This window comes from Manihot esculenta, chromosome 10, assembly GCF_001659605.2.
Source record: "Manihot esculenta cultivar AM560-2 chromosome 10, M.esculenta_v8, whole genome shotgun sequence".
Classification (NCBI taxonomy): domain Eukaryota; kingdom Viridiplantae; phylum Streptophyta; class Magnoliopsida; order Malpighiales; family Euphorbiaceae; genus Manihot; species Manihot esculenta.
In genome coordinates this window covers 20,936,149-20,953,684 of record NC_035170.2, presented here as the reverse complement: position 1 = coordinate 20,953,684, position 17,536 = coordinate 20,936,149, and positions in this window count along the sequence as shown.

The window sequence follows — 17,536 nt, the reverse complement described above, 5'->3', positions numbered from 1 at the left end:
CCCCACGGACCCTGGTTTCTGAGAGTCTGTCTGTTTGCATGCATCTTTCCTCTCAGAGGATGGACATGACATCAAAAATACCCTCTGTCGGTGCCCGGCTCCCCCATAGGAGCTCACAAAGGCCTGAAACATACAGGACATGGTGTTTGGTCCACAGAGAGCTCACAAGGACTTTCCTACATGTACTTGTCCGGCTCCCAAAGGACTAAACAAGACTCGTGACAGATATGGGCTATTGACGTCGCCTCGGTCCACCCTACCTCAGCATCAACATCAAATAATGCAATGCAACATATTCGTGAACTAGTGCAATCAACCTACTATACATAATCATGATGCATGCTCATGCTTTAGGCATTAGAGTTTGTGCATAAAAGATTAAGTTAGTTCTACTCACCTGAAGCCTCTGCTCAACAAACTCAGGGTCAACTAGCACTGAAGCTAGACACCTCTCCTCAGGTCCAATCCTACACAGATGGACTCACATGAGGTACTAAACACATTCTAACAACTCATAAGCAACTCCCCAAAAACCCCTCTAAACATCACTGAAACATGTATAGAAAACAGCCATGAAAAGGCTGGACAGGCACTTTCGGCGGCACCTTCGGTGGCCGAAAGTCTCCTCCAGAGACGAAACTCGGGTAGGTTCGGCGGCACCTTCGGCGGCCGAACCCTCACTCCAGAGACGAAAGTCAGGCACTTTCGGCGGCCGAACATTACCTTCGGCGGCCGAAAGTCTGCTTTCAAGCCACAACTCAACTTTCGGGGGCAAGGTTAGGCGGCCAAACCACGCATCCATAGGCACGTTCGGCGGCCGAAACCACTTTCGGCGGCCGAACCTGAGTTCATCAGAACTCAGCCTTCGTGCATACCAGCCTCCTAAACCTCACAAAACAACCCCAAACCTCACATACTCTCTCCCAAGCATGCATACACACTCCCACAAGCAAAGAGAGCAAAGGAACTAACTTAAACTCCTCAACACATCATCACATAACATACATTGGGCATAAAACCCACATAAACCTTAAACATGCATATCTACCCATTCTAACATAAAACCTTCATAAAACTTACTTAAAACTTCATGAAAACTCAAGGGAAACCAAGATCTACACTTACCTCTTGAAGATCGAGGGTTGGTGCGATCCCTAACTCGGAGGTGTGGAGAATCCAAGCTCCAAAAGCTCCAAGCTCCCAAAACTCCTTTTAAAGCTTTAAATCTTCAAACACAAGGGTAGATCTTATGAAAACTTGAAGGGTTTTGAAGAGAAGACACACAAGCAACCAAGGGAGGGCAGAAACTCACCTGAGTTCGAGAATGGGGAGAAAACTCGCCCATTTCCGATCTGAGGGCCCTATATAGGTGGCCTGGTCATCAACCTTCGGCAGCCTAACGTGCCCCCTAAACTCATGCATGTTCGGCGGCCGAACCTCACTTTCGGCGGCCGAACCTTGGCTTGCTCCCACAAGACTTTCGGAGGCCAAAGGCGCTCCCGAAGCCTTCACATGTTCGGCGGCCGAACTTCACTTTCGGCGGCCGAACCTGGCAAACGCCTCCTTGGTCTTTTCTCTTCAAAAACTCAACTCTTTTCTATTTAAAACCATAAAACACTTAAAAACATTTTAGAAAACCTTTTCCTTTACCCTTGCTCTACCCCCCAAAGAGGATCCGACACCCGAGATTCCACCGGACGGTAGGAATTCCGATGTCTGAACGAGCGGGGTCTTACATTCTTCCCCCCTTACAGAACATTCGTCCCCGAATGTTCAAACAAAAACACAAACAAACAAGTAATCAAAACCTCAAACTTGCGCTTGAACGCCACAAGCTTCTGCTGCGCTACTCTGATTCTTCACTCTTTTTCCTCTTTCACTGATCTTACTTTTCTCTGCTATACTCTTACTCTCTGCAGGTGCCATCCCGAAAGGAAAGAGAGAAATGGTTATGGGTACCAAGCACCACCTCTGAACCAAACTCTACCTCCCTGATTGATGGCCAACCTGACACTAGCCTGAAACCTCTGAACACTCGCTCTATCTATGGCACTAGGGCTGGTTCCTAGACCTGCCTGCTGCCCTCTCAAACTCAACTAAAACTCTCTACTAACCATTCCCATACACTCTACGAGCCTGACAGCTGTCATCAAACTCCTAGGCATCCTACTTGGTCCCCTCTGAAGTCTACCTCAGACCCATCCTGCATTTCGATCCCGACCACCTTGCGCTGCAGACGCAAGTATTACCAGTTCCACAAGTAGAAAACCAATCCATCCCCCGGCTGACATCCAGACACTCAAGTCTAGGACCTCATGCACGGGTGGAAGGCATCTACTCTCATCGGACACTGGCCTGAATCTCAGCCACAGATGGATCCTATCCGGTCTACTAACCCAAAGAGAACACTCTACACCCAGAAGCTATTAACTCAACCTCTCAAAGGCTCCTAGAGCCACAACAGAAAAGGGAAACACACTAGAGCACAAACACACACATCAGAACATGAACAAGTGAGCGTACCTGGCATCACTGCGTTCGATGTGTCTGCTCCCCTTCCTGGAACACTGGCTTGAGCCACAGCACCTGAAGCTCGCTGCTGGGACCACACCCTCCTGGGCGCAGTAGGACAATCACATGCGAAATGCCCTTCCTGTCCGCACCTGAAGCATGCCGTTGTCCCAACTCGACAAGGCCCTCTGTGCAACCTTCCGCACCTCAAACATCTTGTAGGACCTCTGCCAGAACTCGAGCCATCCTCAGCATCTAGCCTAAACCTCTTCCACAACCTACCCTTTCTAGTCTTGCCCCATTGCTTAGGGGCTCTGGCTCTTCCCCACTTTCTACCTCTCTTGGTAGCTGTACTCAGCATGGAGGGATCAACTTCTCCTGAACTTGAACTCTTAGAAGCCTTAGACTTTTCCATACTTTCCTCATCCATGTTCACTTGCAAACTAACATCCCTCCTCTGCACCATAACTTCTCTGCAGACTTCTACAGACCCTTCAGGGTCTCTTGCTCTGTCATCTCCACCTGACCTTGCAAAGGGAAAAGGCTCACTTTCCCACTCAGATGGATCTGACTCCATAGAGCTCCTAGCACCTTGCATCTCAGCTTATCTGAAACACAACAGGCACACAAGCACACATAAGCATCACATCATATCATGTGGTCCATGACAAACACATGAACTCACAACACATAGCATAGCATCATATCATATGGTCCATGTGATAAACACATGACCCCTCAAGCAACATATATCATGGATGAACCTGTCACCTACAACCTACAACATAGCAAGACATGCCATGACCAACTGTGCCAAGGGCCATACCTGGTCTCTCAGCTCATCTCATATCAGTACAAATCATGCCATCTTGTAGCTAAGGGACTATCAACATCCATAATACAACATAAATGCACATGCATCACACATGGCATTACACATCAGCATGCAAGACAGGACTCCTCATCCTATCCTAGTGGACATGATCTTACTCTCAATCTTTCTTAATGTGCTTGCCCTCCTAACATCTAGCACAACCTCTTTCCGATGTCTGAGCACCTTCGCATCAAAACACCGTACTCTCGAGGAACCGATGCTCTGATACCAACTGTAACAGCCCGGAAACCGGTACCCCTCTTGTAACGGCCCCAAACTGCTCGGCACTAGGATCCAGATCGGCTTAAGGCCGCCGGGACCCGTAGTAAGCCTCTATACATCCTGAAACTTTAGGTATAATCCCGTGCATGATCAAACTTTTCATAAAACTTAAAGCTTTCCATATCCCAGGCTTACCCTGAGTATGGCCTAAAACTGAAAACTGTTCTTATAACTTTACCAAGCTTAACTTTGTGCATGCTCTTGCTCATACCTTATCCCCACTCTGGAGTCCATAAAGGCTGCTCCAATGGAGAATCATTAAGCTTGGCCAACATGAAAACGTTTCATAAAACCATGCCTGCTTTGGGTCAAGGGATTGGAACCCTTTCTTCCCTCACGGGCCATTCAAAACTCATAACATTAAAACATCTCATATAACTTGAAAACATTCTTAAAACATATCTTATTGATCATGCAAAACCAAGGGATTTACCAACACTAGGCAAAGCACAATTCTATACATCTCATGCTACAACACATGGCATATCTATACTTTTCTTACTTGGCTCTATCTCTTTATAACATTACTCTTTCTATTCTTTCATATTCTTTATATACATAAGGACCATACAACAAGTCCATCTATCATCATGTCCATATATCATCATGTCCACAACTAAACTGTACAAGCATACAAGCATTCATAGCATTACATAACATATCATCTCTTTAGCAAATTACATTACATACTATCTCTATAAACATATACAATAAGCCGCTAAGCTATTACAACCAAACATGGCAACCCATGCTTGAACCTCTTCTATCCCATAGCTCTTTCTGACTTACTCTGGCTTACTTACTCTGGCCCTGCAAAACTGGGGTTAAGGGAATGGGGGTGAGCTACAAGAGCCCAGTGAGTAGAAACAGAGAAAAACATTTGATTTAGTTCCTCCATTTTTAGGTATATTATTATTCTTTATTATAAAGACATTTTATTCTTCTTATTCATGCATTCATGAAATGCGTCATAACACAGAGAAATCACATCATCTTGTCCGTCTCGGGGCTCATGCTATAATTATTCCCCACGGACCCTGGTTTCTGAGAGTCTGTCTGTTTGCATGCATCTTTCCTCTCAGAGGATGGACATGACATCAAAAATACCCTCTGTCGGTGCCCGGCTCCCCCATAGGAGCTCACAAAGGCCTGAAACATACAGGACATGGTGTTTGGTCCACAGAGAGCTCACAAGGACTTTCCTACATGTACTTGTCCGGCTCCCAAAGGACTAAACAAGACTCGTGACAGATATGGGCTATTGACGTCGCCTCGGTCCACCCTACCTCAGCATCAACATCAAATAATGCAATGCAACATATTCGTGAACTAGTGCAATCAACCTACTATACATAATCATGATGCATGCTCATGCTTTAGGCATTAGAGTTTGTGCATAAAAGATTAAGTTAGTTCTACTCACCTGAAGCCTCTGCTCAACAAACTCAGGGTCAACTAGCACTGAAGCTAGACACCTCTCCTCAGGTCCAATCCTACACAGATGGACTCACATGAGGTACTAAACACATTCTAACAACTCATAAGCAACTCCCCAAAAACCCCTCTAAACATCACTGAAACATGTATAGAAAACAGCCATGAAAAGGCTGGACAGGCACTTTCGGCGGCACCTTCGGCGGCCGAAAGTCTCCTCCAGAGACGAAACTCGGGTAGGTTCGGCGGCACCTTCGGCGGCCGAACCCTCACTCCAGAGACGAAAGTCAGGCACTTTCGGCGGCCGAACATTACCTTCGGCGGCCGAAAGTCTGCTTTCAAGCCACAACTCAACTTTCGGGGGCAAGGTTAGGCGGCCAAACCACGCATCCATAGGCACGTTCGGCGGCCGAAACCACTTTCGGCGGCCGAACCTGAGTTCATCAGAACTCAGCCTTCGTGCATACCAGCCTCCTAAACCTCACAAAACAACCCCAAACCTCACATACTCTCTCCCAAGCATGCATACACACTCCCACAAGCAAAGAGAGCAAAGGAACTAACTTAAACTCCTCAACACATCATCACATAACATACATTGGGCATAAAACCCACATAAACCTTAAACATGCATATCTACCCATTCTAACATAAAACCTTCATAAAACTTACTTAAAACTTCATGAAAACTCAAGGGAAACCAAGATCTACACTTACCTCTTGAAGATCGAGGGTTGGTGCGATCCCTAACTCGGAGGTGTGGAGAATCCAAGCTCCAAAAGCTCCAAGCTCCCAAAACTCCTTTTAAAGCTTTAAATCTTCAAACACAAGGGTAGATCTTATGAAAACTTGAAGGGTTTTGAAGAGAAGACACACAAGCAACCAAGGGAGGGCAGAAACTCACCTGAGTTCGAGAATGGGGAGAAAACTCGCCCATTTCCGATCTGAGGGCCCTATATAGGTGGCCTGGTCATCAACCTTCGGCAGCCTAACGTGCCCCCTAAACTCATGCATGTTCGGCGGCCGAACCTCACTTTCGGCGGCCGAACCTTGGCTTGCTCCCACAAGACTTTCGGAGGCCAAAGGCGCTCCCGAAGCCTTCACATGTTCGGCGGCCGAACTTCACTTTCGGCGGCCGAACCTGGCAAACGCCTCCTTGGTCTTTTCTCTTCAAAAACTCAACTCTTTTCTATTTAAAACCATAAAACACTTAAAAACATTTTAGAAAACCTTTTCCTTTACCCTTGCTCTACCCCCCAAAGAGGATCCGACACCCGAGATTCCACCGGACGGTAGGAATTCCGATGTCTGAACGAGCGGGGTCTTACAGAAAGTCTCACAGGCTTCCACTTCTACAAGAATGCCTCAAAGAACTCTTAATTCCAATAGGCCTCAAGTTCGAGATGAAGAGTTGATGCGCCAGAGATTCATTCCTTCACACTATTATAGGGATTTGAATAATAGGTTGGCAAGACTAGTGCAAGGAGAGAAGATGGAAAAAGAAAAGGCTAAAGTTTCAATCTCAACGTCTATAGATATTAAAATTAAAAAGAAAGTTGTAATGCATGAAGTTAATATAGTTACTATTGAAAATTTCATCAATGAGCTTATAAAGGAGGTTGTGAATGATGGTGTATATGGGAAGGTTATGATCGATGAGGTGGAGGAGGCGAATGTGGTTATTTTGAAAGTTATAGAGGAGAATGGGTCACATTCACAAGATCTTTCTATGACTAACATTGTTATGCCTAGTTTATTTGTTTTTAATGTGCAGGCTGTTGAAAACATCCATAACAAAAGTTTCATGCTATTGCCACCTATTCAAGAGGAGGTCTTTGAAGATTCATTAGTTCTTAAAGCTTCCATTCCTGACATGAACATGAGCAAGATTCAAGGACGAATCTTTTCCAAAGAAGGAGGGAATGATACGAATCCAATAGGGTAAATTTTCAACAATGTTGTGGAGCAACCTTATATCATTCAAATGAGTCTAAAATGAGTTCAAAATGATACTCATATGATCTAAATACACTTGGGGCATGCTTCAATTCATATGGGGCAGATTTAGTGCAACACTTACAATCATAGACTTGGGGAGCCTAATCAAGCCTATGGGCCAAAACTACACAAAGAGAAGCCTAAAGTGAAGATTAAGAAAGGCTTTTGTGAAGATTAAGAAAGGCTTTTGTGAAGATTCACTTTGTCATGATGGGCTTGCTATGTTTTATTATTTAAACACTTGCTTTATTTTGGCGTTGTTTGGGTTTATATTCTGGCCATATTTTATCTTTTAAGTTTTAGAGTGTTGGGCCATATTTTGGGCTTATGTTTTAATATTTATGAGTTTGATGTGTTATTTTAGTGTGTAATTGGCCTTGGACCTTGTGTGTGGTTCAGCCAAGTTTAAAAAGAGTGTTTTAGGATTTTAATTTTCTTCTTACTATATAAATATAAGGAACACTTGTAAGAGGGAACTTTTGAATCAAAATTTTTAGAATTCTTCTTTATGCCTTTGGCGTGTATTGCTTTGAATAAGAGTGAGGATTTGCTTTCATCAATTGTATTAAGAATCTTTGCTAACTTATCAACTATTCGTTATGACATTTTTCGGATTCTCATCTAAGTCCTATTATTGGTGTTTCAGCTTCTTTAAGTGTGGGGTGCCATAGGAGGTATGTTTATTAAATCTTTGGATTCCATATCTACTCGTGCGTGTGGGTTTGAGGTTTATGCCATAAGGTTCCATGTCAGCCTTACTGGCGATTTTCGATATTTAGGCTCGTAGCCTTACTAGCAATTTCAAGGATTCAGGCTCGTAGCCTTATTGGCGATTTCAAAGATTCAAGCTTGTGGCATTACTAGCGATTTTAAATATTCAGGCTCGTGGCCTTATTGGCAATTCTAGAGATTCAGGCTCCTAGCTTTACTGGTGACTTTAGGGATTTAGGCTCCTGACCTTGCTAGCGATTTCTGAGATTCAGGCTCGTGGCCTTATTAGCGACTTCAGAGATTCAAGCTCATGGCCTTACAAGTGGTTTCTGATATTTAGGCTCATGGCCTTACTGGTAATTTCAAGGATTTAAGCTCGTGGCCTTACTGATGATTTCAAAGATTCATTCAAAATTTATTATACAAAAAACAAAACTTGTGCACTATATGCTTTTAGGATAATATTCAACTATATTTATATAACTCGTTCCATTTGGGAAGGATTCAGAAGACTTTTTATTTCTTATAAATCCCAAAGTTACACATAGTACCTTTTAAGATGTTGTGCATTCTAGGCTTGCAGTTCTCTTTTTCCATTTAAGTTTTCTAAGCGAAATACTCTCGGCCTAACTACTTTGACGACTTTGAATGGCCATTCCTATGTGGGGGCGAGCTTCCCCTGACCTTCTCTTTTGCCAGTCGTGTCTAACTTTTGTAGGATCAGGTCTCCTGCTTTCATGGTTCTTTCCTTGACTTTTCGATCATGGTATTTGGCCGCTCTTTGTTGGTAGGCTGCATTTCGGATGCTTGTGGGTCCTTTCGTTCTTCTAAGACATCCAGATTGATTCACAGCTTCTCACCATTGGTTAGCTCGTAACAATATTGTACTCAATGAGTGGGGATCTTCAATTTTATTGGCACCATTGCCTCAGTTTCATAGGCCAAGGAAATAGGCGTTTCTCCCGTTGCTACCAGAGGTGAGGTCCTACAGGCCCATACTATGCTTGGAAGCTTGTCTGCCCATTCGGCCTTTGCTCCATTCAGCCTTTGCTCCATTCAGCCTCTTCTTTAGTCCCGTCATAATTGTCTGATTGGTGAGCTCAGTCTTCCCATTAGTTTTGGGATGAGCTACTGATGCAAATCTGTGGTTTATCCCCATGTTCTTTGTGAATTTCTCGAACTATTTGCAGTCAAATTGGGTTGCGTTGTCTGAAATGAGGACATGAGGTACTCCGAAATGACATATTATGTTGCCTCAAACGAAGTTGATCGCGGTTGTCGAAACCGGTCAAAAATAACCTTTCTGGTTATCAACAATTTACAACTGCAGATAGTGGTGAAAGGATCGAATCCACAGGGAATTGAATACTTACCTATTTTTCTTATCAAGACCAAGAGAATTAACTGAAACAAAAATAAAACTGAAAGAGAAATAAACTGAAAGCAAATATAACTGAAAGAGAAATAAACTGAAACGAGATAAAATTGAAAGCAAAAATAACTGAAACGAGATAAAACTGAAAGAGAAATAAACGGAAAGCAAAATAAACTGAAATGGGATAAAACTGAAAACGAGATAAACTGAAAGCGGAATAAAAATAAATTGCAGTAAAAGTAAAATGGGGGGCTTGAGATTGATTTGATTAATAAACTACTGAAAGCAATTAAAATAAGCGAATAATAAAATAAAAGAGAAATAAATAATAAGAAAGCTCTAGTTGAAGAATGAGATCCACTTCAGTTGTTGGGATTGATCATTGACACTTAGTTTCTTTTGATTGATTCAATAGATTAGTTATGAGATGGAAGACGCTTCTCACCACTATGTCTCTCCTTATGATTAAACCAATTAGGGAATGTCCTCTAATTAATTACTAATTAACAAATTGCCAAGGAACGTCCTTGGGCCTTAGGCATCAAAACAATTGTTAATTGCATGAAGAGATAGAGAGATCCAATCCTAACTATTCAAACGCATGAGATGTCGTTAGATCATATAATTTCCTTAGTTTTTACACCAAGTGTTCTTATGTTTAAATAATCTAAGCAATTACGGACTTAAATCATCCAAACTAATATATCATTACTTTGCAATCAAGAATCAACGTAGATCTAAACAACAAAGCAATATTGAAATCAAGCATGAAATTGCACAAATATTGAACAACCAAAAGTTAAACAATATTTGATCAAGTCTCCCAATCCATATAACAACTAAAGTATCACCTAATCATCAACTAGAATAAAAGATTTCAGCCTCTCATGGCTGAAACAAAATTAAAAATAAAAGAAAAGAAGAAAGGTAGAAGAAGAGATGTGAATCTCATAGGTGTCTCCAAGGTGGTATGTAAAAGCTGTGTGGAGGCTCCTTATGTGTCTTTTTATAGTTGAAAGTGTTGCCCTAGGTCATACTTGCTTCCTAATTAGTGAAGAGGCTATCCAAAGTGCTAAAAAGGAAAGAATCGTGTTGCAAATTCTCCAGAAGAAAGGAGGCGCGCAGATTGCAGAAGTGGAAGTGGAGCGCAGTCATTGAATGCAGAAGGAAAAGTGAATCTGTCTAGTCTTTCCTTTTTAGGTGGAGCCTTCGTTTGAATTTTAAATGCTGAACGTAGAAGAGGCAAGTGCGTCTTCATGAGATCTTGCTGCCTAAATAGGAAGATATGACTGCTGCAGTGTGTGCACATCTTTGAATGAGGAAAGAAAGATCTGCGATTTGAATTTCAAATAATCTTCTGACTGAGCTTTCCTTATTTGCTTTTGCTTCTGCACTTCCCTTATTTGAGGACTCTCCTTTTCTGAAAACTTTCCTTATTTGACACTTTCCATATTTGAAAACTTTCCTTTTTTGGCACTTTTCATATTTGTCACTTTTTGGCAGTTTTAAGAGTATTTTCTCCAGATTGTCTCTTTACACCTAATATCTGCAAAACATAATTAAAACCACAAAATTAGGTAGAAAAGGTGTAAATAAACATCAATAAGATCATGATAATATGGACTAAAATATGCTCTATCAGAAGTCAATCAATTGACGCCGTGATGCTTCTAATTGCTTCAGCCTCCGGCCATTTAAAGAAGTATTCCACAACCACTATCATGTACTTCCTTTGTCTAGTGGTTTGGGGCATGGTCCAATGATATCAATTCCCCATTGGGAGAAAGGCCACTATGTCGAGATGCTGGTCTGAGTTGTCGCGAAGGTGTTGATTCCCCTCCCATATTGCTGATATGAAACAGCCTGGCCCAAACTGACCCAAATAACTTTTGGACCCACTTTTCACTTGACCCAAAATGGTTAACCCAAGTTATTTAGTAGTTTCGTGCTAACTATTATATACAATTTCAATTTGCCGTAAACCGCCGATGTGGGATTCTTTTCCAAGCAGATAGCTGAATGTCACATTCTCCCCCGCTAAATCTATGACGTCCTCGTCAGCTCCCTAGATCAGAAAAATTGTGCAGAGCTAGTGGGACCGTGAGGAAAGGGCTACCCGTGTGAGACGAGATGGAGCTGCCCAAGGTGCTAGCGAACTACAATACCCGAGGGTTCGGTTCTGGCTTAGCAATTGTATCCGATACAGTTGCGACGAGGACGTCGCAGATTTAGCAGGGGAGAGTGTAACATTCAGCTGCCTGCTTGTGGGAGAAAAATCCCACATCAGAAAATTACTGATTCAATTGGTAATGTAAAATCTTGACCTAATACTACTAAATAACTTGGGTTAACCATTTTAAGGCAAGTGGAAAATGGGTCCAAAAGTTATTTGGGTCCAAAAGTTATTTGGGTCAGTTGGGCAGGGCTATTTCATGATAGATATCACATTTTCGCACAAATTTCTCTACATCTGCTTTTAAAGTCGGCCAGTAGTATTCTTGTTAGAAGATCTTATTTGCCAGGGTCGCTGCTCCTTCATGGGTGCCACATATGCTTTGGTGAATTTCTTCAATGATGATGGAGGCTTCTTCCTACCCTACACATCTGAGCCAGGGTGTAGACTTTCTCCTTTTCAATAGTACCCCATCTTTGTACAGATAATTTCCGGTTTTGGTTGAGATTTTCTTTGCCTCATTCTTGTCACTGGGCAATTCTCCTTAGTCAAGGTATTTGACAAAAGGGTCCATCTAGCTGGACCCAGAATGAACATTCATGACAGGCGTTGGCCTTTCAAAGCTCGACTGCAGTAAGGTTTCCACGAGTGCTTCTTGTGGCAATTGCTCTAGCTCTTCTTGGGTTGATCATCTCAATAGATCGGCCTCTTCATTCTGGGTTATTGGAATGAGGTCTACTCAGAGGGGGATGTTTTTTATCATGAATTTACATTGCAATTCTCATACCCGGGCCAAATATAATTTCATTGCTTCATCTCAAGCCTCGTATATCCCTTGGACTTGGTTAACGACTGGCTGTATATTGCTGAGTACGTTTAGGTCATTCACTCTTGTCTCCAAGGCCAACTGCATTCCATTGATCAAGGCCTCCTACTCAGCCATATTATTGGTTATAGGAAAGGAAAAATGTAGGGAATTTGAGATGACCAACCCGTTTGGTCCCTCTAGTACTGCTCCGGCTTCGCTCTGGTTTGGCCCGGTCGCTTCATCCACATGTAAGGTCTAGAGGTATAAGTGATTGTCTTCGCTGACCCCTTTCGTCTGTCCTTCCCCTTCTTTTGTCTCCTGGCTGAGCTTTTCATTGCCCTTTCCTTCACTGAATGAGCACTCGACTATGAAGTCTGTTAGCACCTGAGCTTTCATCGATGTATGAGGCCTATACTTCAAACAATAGGATCCCATCTTCACTGACCATGCTAGCATCCGACCTGACATTTCTAGTCTATGCAAGATTCTCCTAAGAGGCAAGTCTGTAACCACAATCCCCTGATGGTTCTCTAGGTATACTTTGAATTTTTGGACAATTAAGAAGAGTGCCAACACTACTTTTTTAATATTGGGATATCTGATCTCCGCCCCCTTTAGTATATTGCTCACATCGAAAATTGACAACTAGAAACTGAACATATTGGGTCCGAGTGGTGGGCGGTGTGTTAGTGTATTTGCCTTAGCCCATTATCTTGGACCTTTTATATATCATTTTATTTATTAATAAAAAAGGTTTTATCATTATTATTATTTGTTTGCATGCTACATAATAATGATTAACATCCCTGGTTACTTATTATTATAATGATAATAATAATATATGACTAGTATGATTATTGATTGATAATTATGAGATGATTATGTGTATATTGATATAAATCAATAATCATAGATACTTGTTAGAGAACAAAGTATTGAATGGACCCACATTGAGATCGCTACATGGGCTATTGTCATAAGTGAATCTCAAGATAGTTATATTTTAATCTTTTGACTTGAGATTGTCATAATTTCCAACATAAGGACTGTTATGTTTTAATATAACCAAACATTGTTTTTAATCAGATAATTATAAAGGTTATGTTGAGTATAATAGAAATTATGTAGAGGATATTGAACAATCAAGATAGAATTTGTCTATCTCTTTGAGAGAGATATCTTCTGGGCCTTTCGATAAGTGAGACTAAGAAATGCATGGTCGTTCTCAAATGACTGTTATATTTTTGATATAACCAAACATTATCTTTAATCAGATAATCATAAAGGTTATGGTTGAGTATAGTAGAAATTATGTAGAGGATATTGAACAATCAAGATAAAATTTATTACTCTCTTTGAGAGATATATCTTTTGGGCCTCTCGATAAGTGAGACTGAAAAATGCATGACCGTGCTCAAATAAATTAATAATATGATCAATATCATTTGGTTTTATCCGTCTATTTAGAGATCGAGAAATCATAAGTTTGAACATTATAAGTTTGACATTGACCATCACTTATGTTCAACTAGATATCATGTGATAAAGGGATTAATACATGTTCTGTTTATTAAGATTTATCGCACTATCGATCCTCATATTAATTGGGTAGTCATAACGTCTTGCTAAAGGCCGCTTATGATTTATGGGCCTTATTGGACTAAACTTATTGCCGATTAATGTGGGCCTATTAGGTCACAAACAATAGAACATCGTTGATGTATTATGTTATATTAATAGGCTAAGAACCCATTAGTATAATTAATAATATTATTAATAAAGATGTTATTATTAATATTAATTATTTATAATTATTATAAGATAATAATATTTGCCGCTGTAACGGTTACAGATAAAAGGTCTTTCCATTTTCTTTTGAAAAAGATTTATCGCACATATATATTGGTATCTGTGATTGTGTGCCTGTTATGATTACCACAACTTTTTTATGAAAAGAAAAGTGTAAAAACGAAAAGTTTTTTTAGAGAAAACGAGTAAATAAAAAACACCTTCTTTGAGAGCTTTACAGAAAGTGTGAGGAGGGTTTTTTGTGATCATTTTCTTCGTTGCAGATTTAGAGCACATAGCTAACCCATCTGTTCAGAGAGTTAGCACTCCAGACGGAAACATTTGTATGGATACTATTGAGTGTGTTCATTTCAGAAGCAATACCATCAGTCCTGATAGGATTTTTGAAACCTAAAAGGTTAGTTTCTTTATCCTTCCTTTCGAATTAAACAAAGCACTCAGATCCTAAAAGAAGAAACAAATATCTTTTATTTTTCTGCTACGTATTTTTGGATTACAGTGATCTCTGGGCTTCCTTACATGGTGTTCCTAGAGTCAGTAACAGTTTGACTTTCCTTTCCACTAGTATGGGCATCCCGCCTATTCCCTTCACTAGGGCCTGGTCTTTTACCTTATCTTTATCAGCTATCTTCATGGCTTTAAACACCCGGTATAGTAAGAGATTTACCTTGCTCCCATCATCCACTAGAATTTTGTGGACTTTAAAGTCGTGAATGATGGCTTCTACCACCAGAGCATCATCATGTGGCATTTCGACCCCTTCCCCATTAGCCGCTGAAAAACTTACTAAGGGATGTGCTTGGCGACTTGCATGACTTCCACCTATTTCAGCTTGCACTACAAGAAAACAGTGATTTAGCGACCAAAATTTTGATCGCTAAAAAGAAAGATTTGGTCGCTATTATGAAATAGCGATCATTTAGCGACCAAAATGAAATGGTCGGTGTTTGGCCAGTCGCTAAAGTTTTGGCGACAATCTGAAAATTAATCGCTAAAATAGCGACCAATCAGCGACCATTTTTTGGTCGCTAATTTGGTGTCATAGCAAATTAAGTATTAGAAATATTAGTCGCTGTGTGGAAGTAAATTGGTCGTTAAATTTTAGTCGCAAAATGGTCGCTGTTTTGGTCGCTAATTTGATCGCAATCTCGTTGTTATTTGATCGCCTCAGGGAAGAGCATTTAGTCGTTGTGTTGAAGTAAATTGGTCGTTAAATTTTGGTCGCGAAATGGTCGCTGTTTTGGTCGCTATTTCGTTGTTATTTGATCACCTCAGGGAAGAACATTTAGTTGTTGTTTGGAAGTAAATTGGTCGTTAAAATTTGGTCGCGAAATGGTCGCTAATTTGGTCGCGAAATGTTCACTAATTTGGTCGCTAATTCGTTGTTATTTGATCGCCTTAGGAAGAACATTTAGTCGCTATTTCGTCGCAAATTAATAGTAAAATAAAAAAATATTTGTTATTTAATTTGCTTTTATGGCTGATTAGTCACTAATAAATGCATTTAAATCTGATTCATATCATTTTTCCAATAAATTCATAAACCTGCTATAATATCAATATGTACACACACATTCCAATATATAAAACATCAAAGACAATATATACACATCAACTTCATTTCATAATTCTGCAATCTAAAAGTCCAAAACATTACTATAGTTCAACATTAAGAAACTTAAAATATCTCAAAATACATAATGGATCCAAATAGTATCAAATTCATATCATAAAATATATTAATTAAGTCAGTGAGAAATGACATCATGCTAATCCATATGTGAATCACCAAGAGATCTATGAGCTGGAGAAATATCAGATGATGATGGCATCAATGAGGAAGACTGCTGTCCCATCTTCGCTGCCTGTAGTTCATCACGCATTTGAGCTATCATCTGATTTTGGTCTTCTACAAGTTTCTGCAAACTATTATACTTCTCTTCAAACTTTGCTTCAATTTCCTTCTTCCATTCTGGTGATTGGGATGATGGAACATTTGTTGATGTTCCCCCAGTTCCTGTTTGAGAGAAGGCAGAAGAGGAAGCACTACCTAAACTATAAACTCGACTTCCTTGCCATCCTCCTGCTGCAGTAATGAACAATTGATCCTCATTAATAGTTCCTCCATCTCCTTCCACATGATCTGATCTCACATACTGGCTTGAATGTTGTTCTTTTAGCTTCATATAATTTTCCTAGAAAATCACAGAATAACAGTTCAATTTGAATACTAAAGTAAAGAAAAATGCTAATACCTACAAGATATGACAATTATAATACCTGCAAGATATCACATTTACAATATTTGCAAGATATCATAATAGAAAAATCAATCACACAACTGAGAATCATAAACAATTTCCTTGTGAGAATCACCTAGATATCAAAATCATACTTGCAACTGAAAATCAATCATACAACTCAAAATCAATCACACAACTGAGAATCATAAACAATTTCCTTGTGAGAATCACCTAAATATCAAAATCATACTTGCAACTGAAAATCAATCACACAACTCAAAATCAATCAACAACTCAAAATCAATCACACAACTGAGAATCATAAACAATTTCCTTGTGAGAATCACCTAGATATCAGAATTATACTTGCAACTGAAAATCAATTACACAACTCAAAATCAATCACACAACTGAGAATCATAAACAATTTCCTTGTGAGAATCACCTAGATATCAGAATCATACTTGCAACTGAAAATCAATCACACAACTCAAAATCAATCACACAACTGAGATATCAGAATCATGCTTGCAACTGAAAATCAATCACACAACTCAAAATCAATCAACAACTCAAAATCAATTACACAACTAAAAATCAATACATAGACATCAAAATCATACTTGCAAGATATTACTTAGAAAGACAACTTGTTTATATAGAAACTTACATAAACAATTTCAGCTCGTTTATCAACAAATTTGTTGCGATCACTCTTCTTTGTATGGGTGTGGAGAAATAACTCAGCTGCTGTTGGAGGAACTTTGTCTGTGTTAGCATTTTGTATGCGTCTAGTATGCTCCTCATGTGTTATGGACTCACCTGTATGTCTAGAAGGACCAGCTCCTTCACCTCCCTTCTCTGTTAGGTGGTTCTTTGAGTACTTCATTGACTTTGCTACATGCTCTAGAGTACTCCAATCTAAATTCCATTTATCCCAAACTTCAATTGATATATAAGCACTCCTCTTTTTTTTCTTCTTTTCATTTGTCAGAAAGTCTTTGTATCGGGTAGCTGCTTTTTTATTCCATGCCTTTCTCACTATTGCAGCACGTCCCTCATCCCAGTGAAATTCTTTCTGTAAATTAATTTAAAAAACACATGTATAATACAACATAGATTATAAGACATTTTATCTTTGTTAGAATGCATAATATATTGCGTACCTCAAACTCTCTGAAATAAAAATATTTTGTGGATTGTGGGATATTCTTCCAGGAAGAACCCTCCTCAACATTGTACTTTTGAAAAATCTTTGTGCAGGCACCAGATGTCTTCTCAGAAGGCATAAGACTGTAATAGTTTAATAATGCGAGCA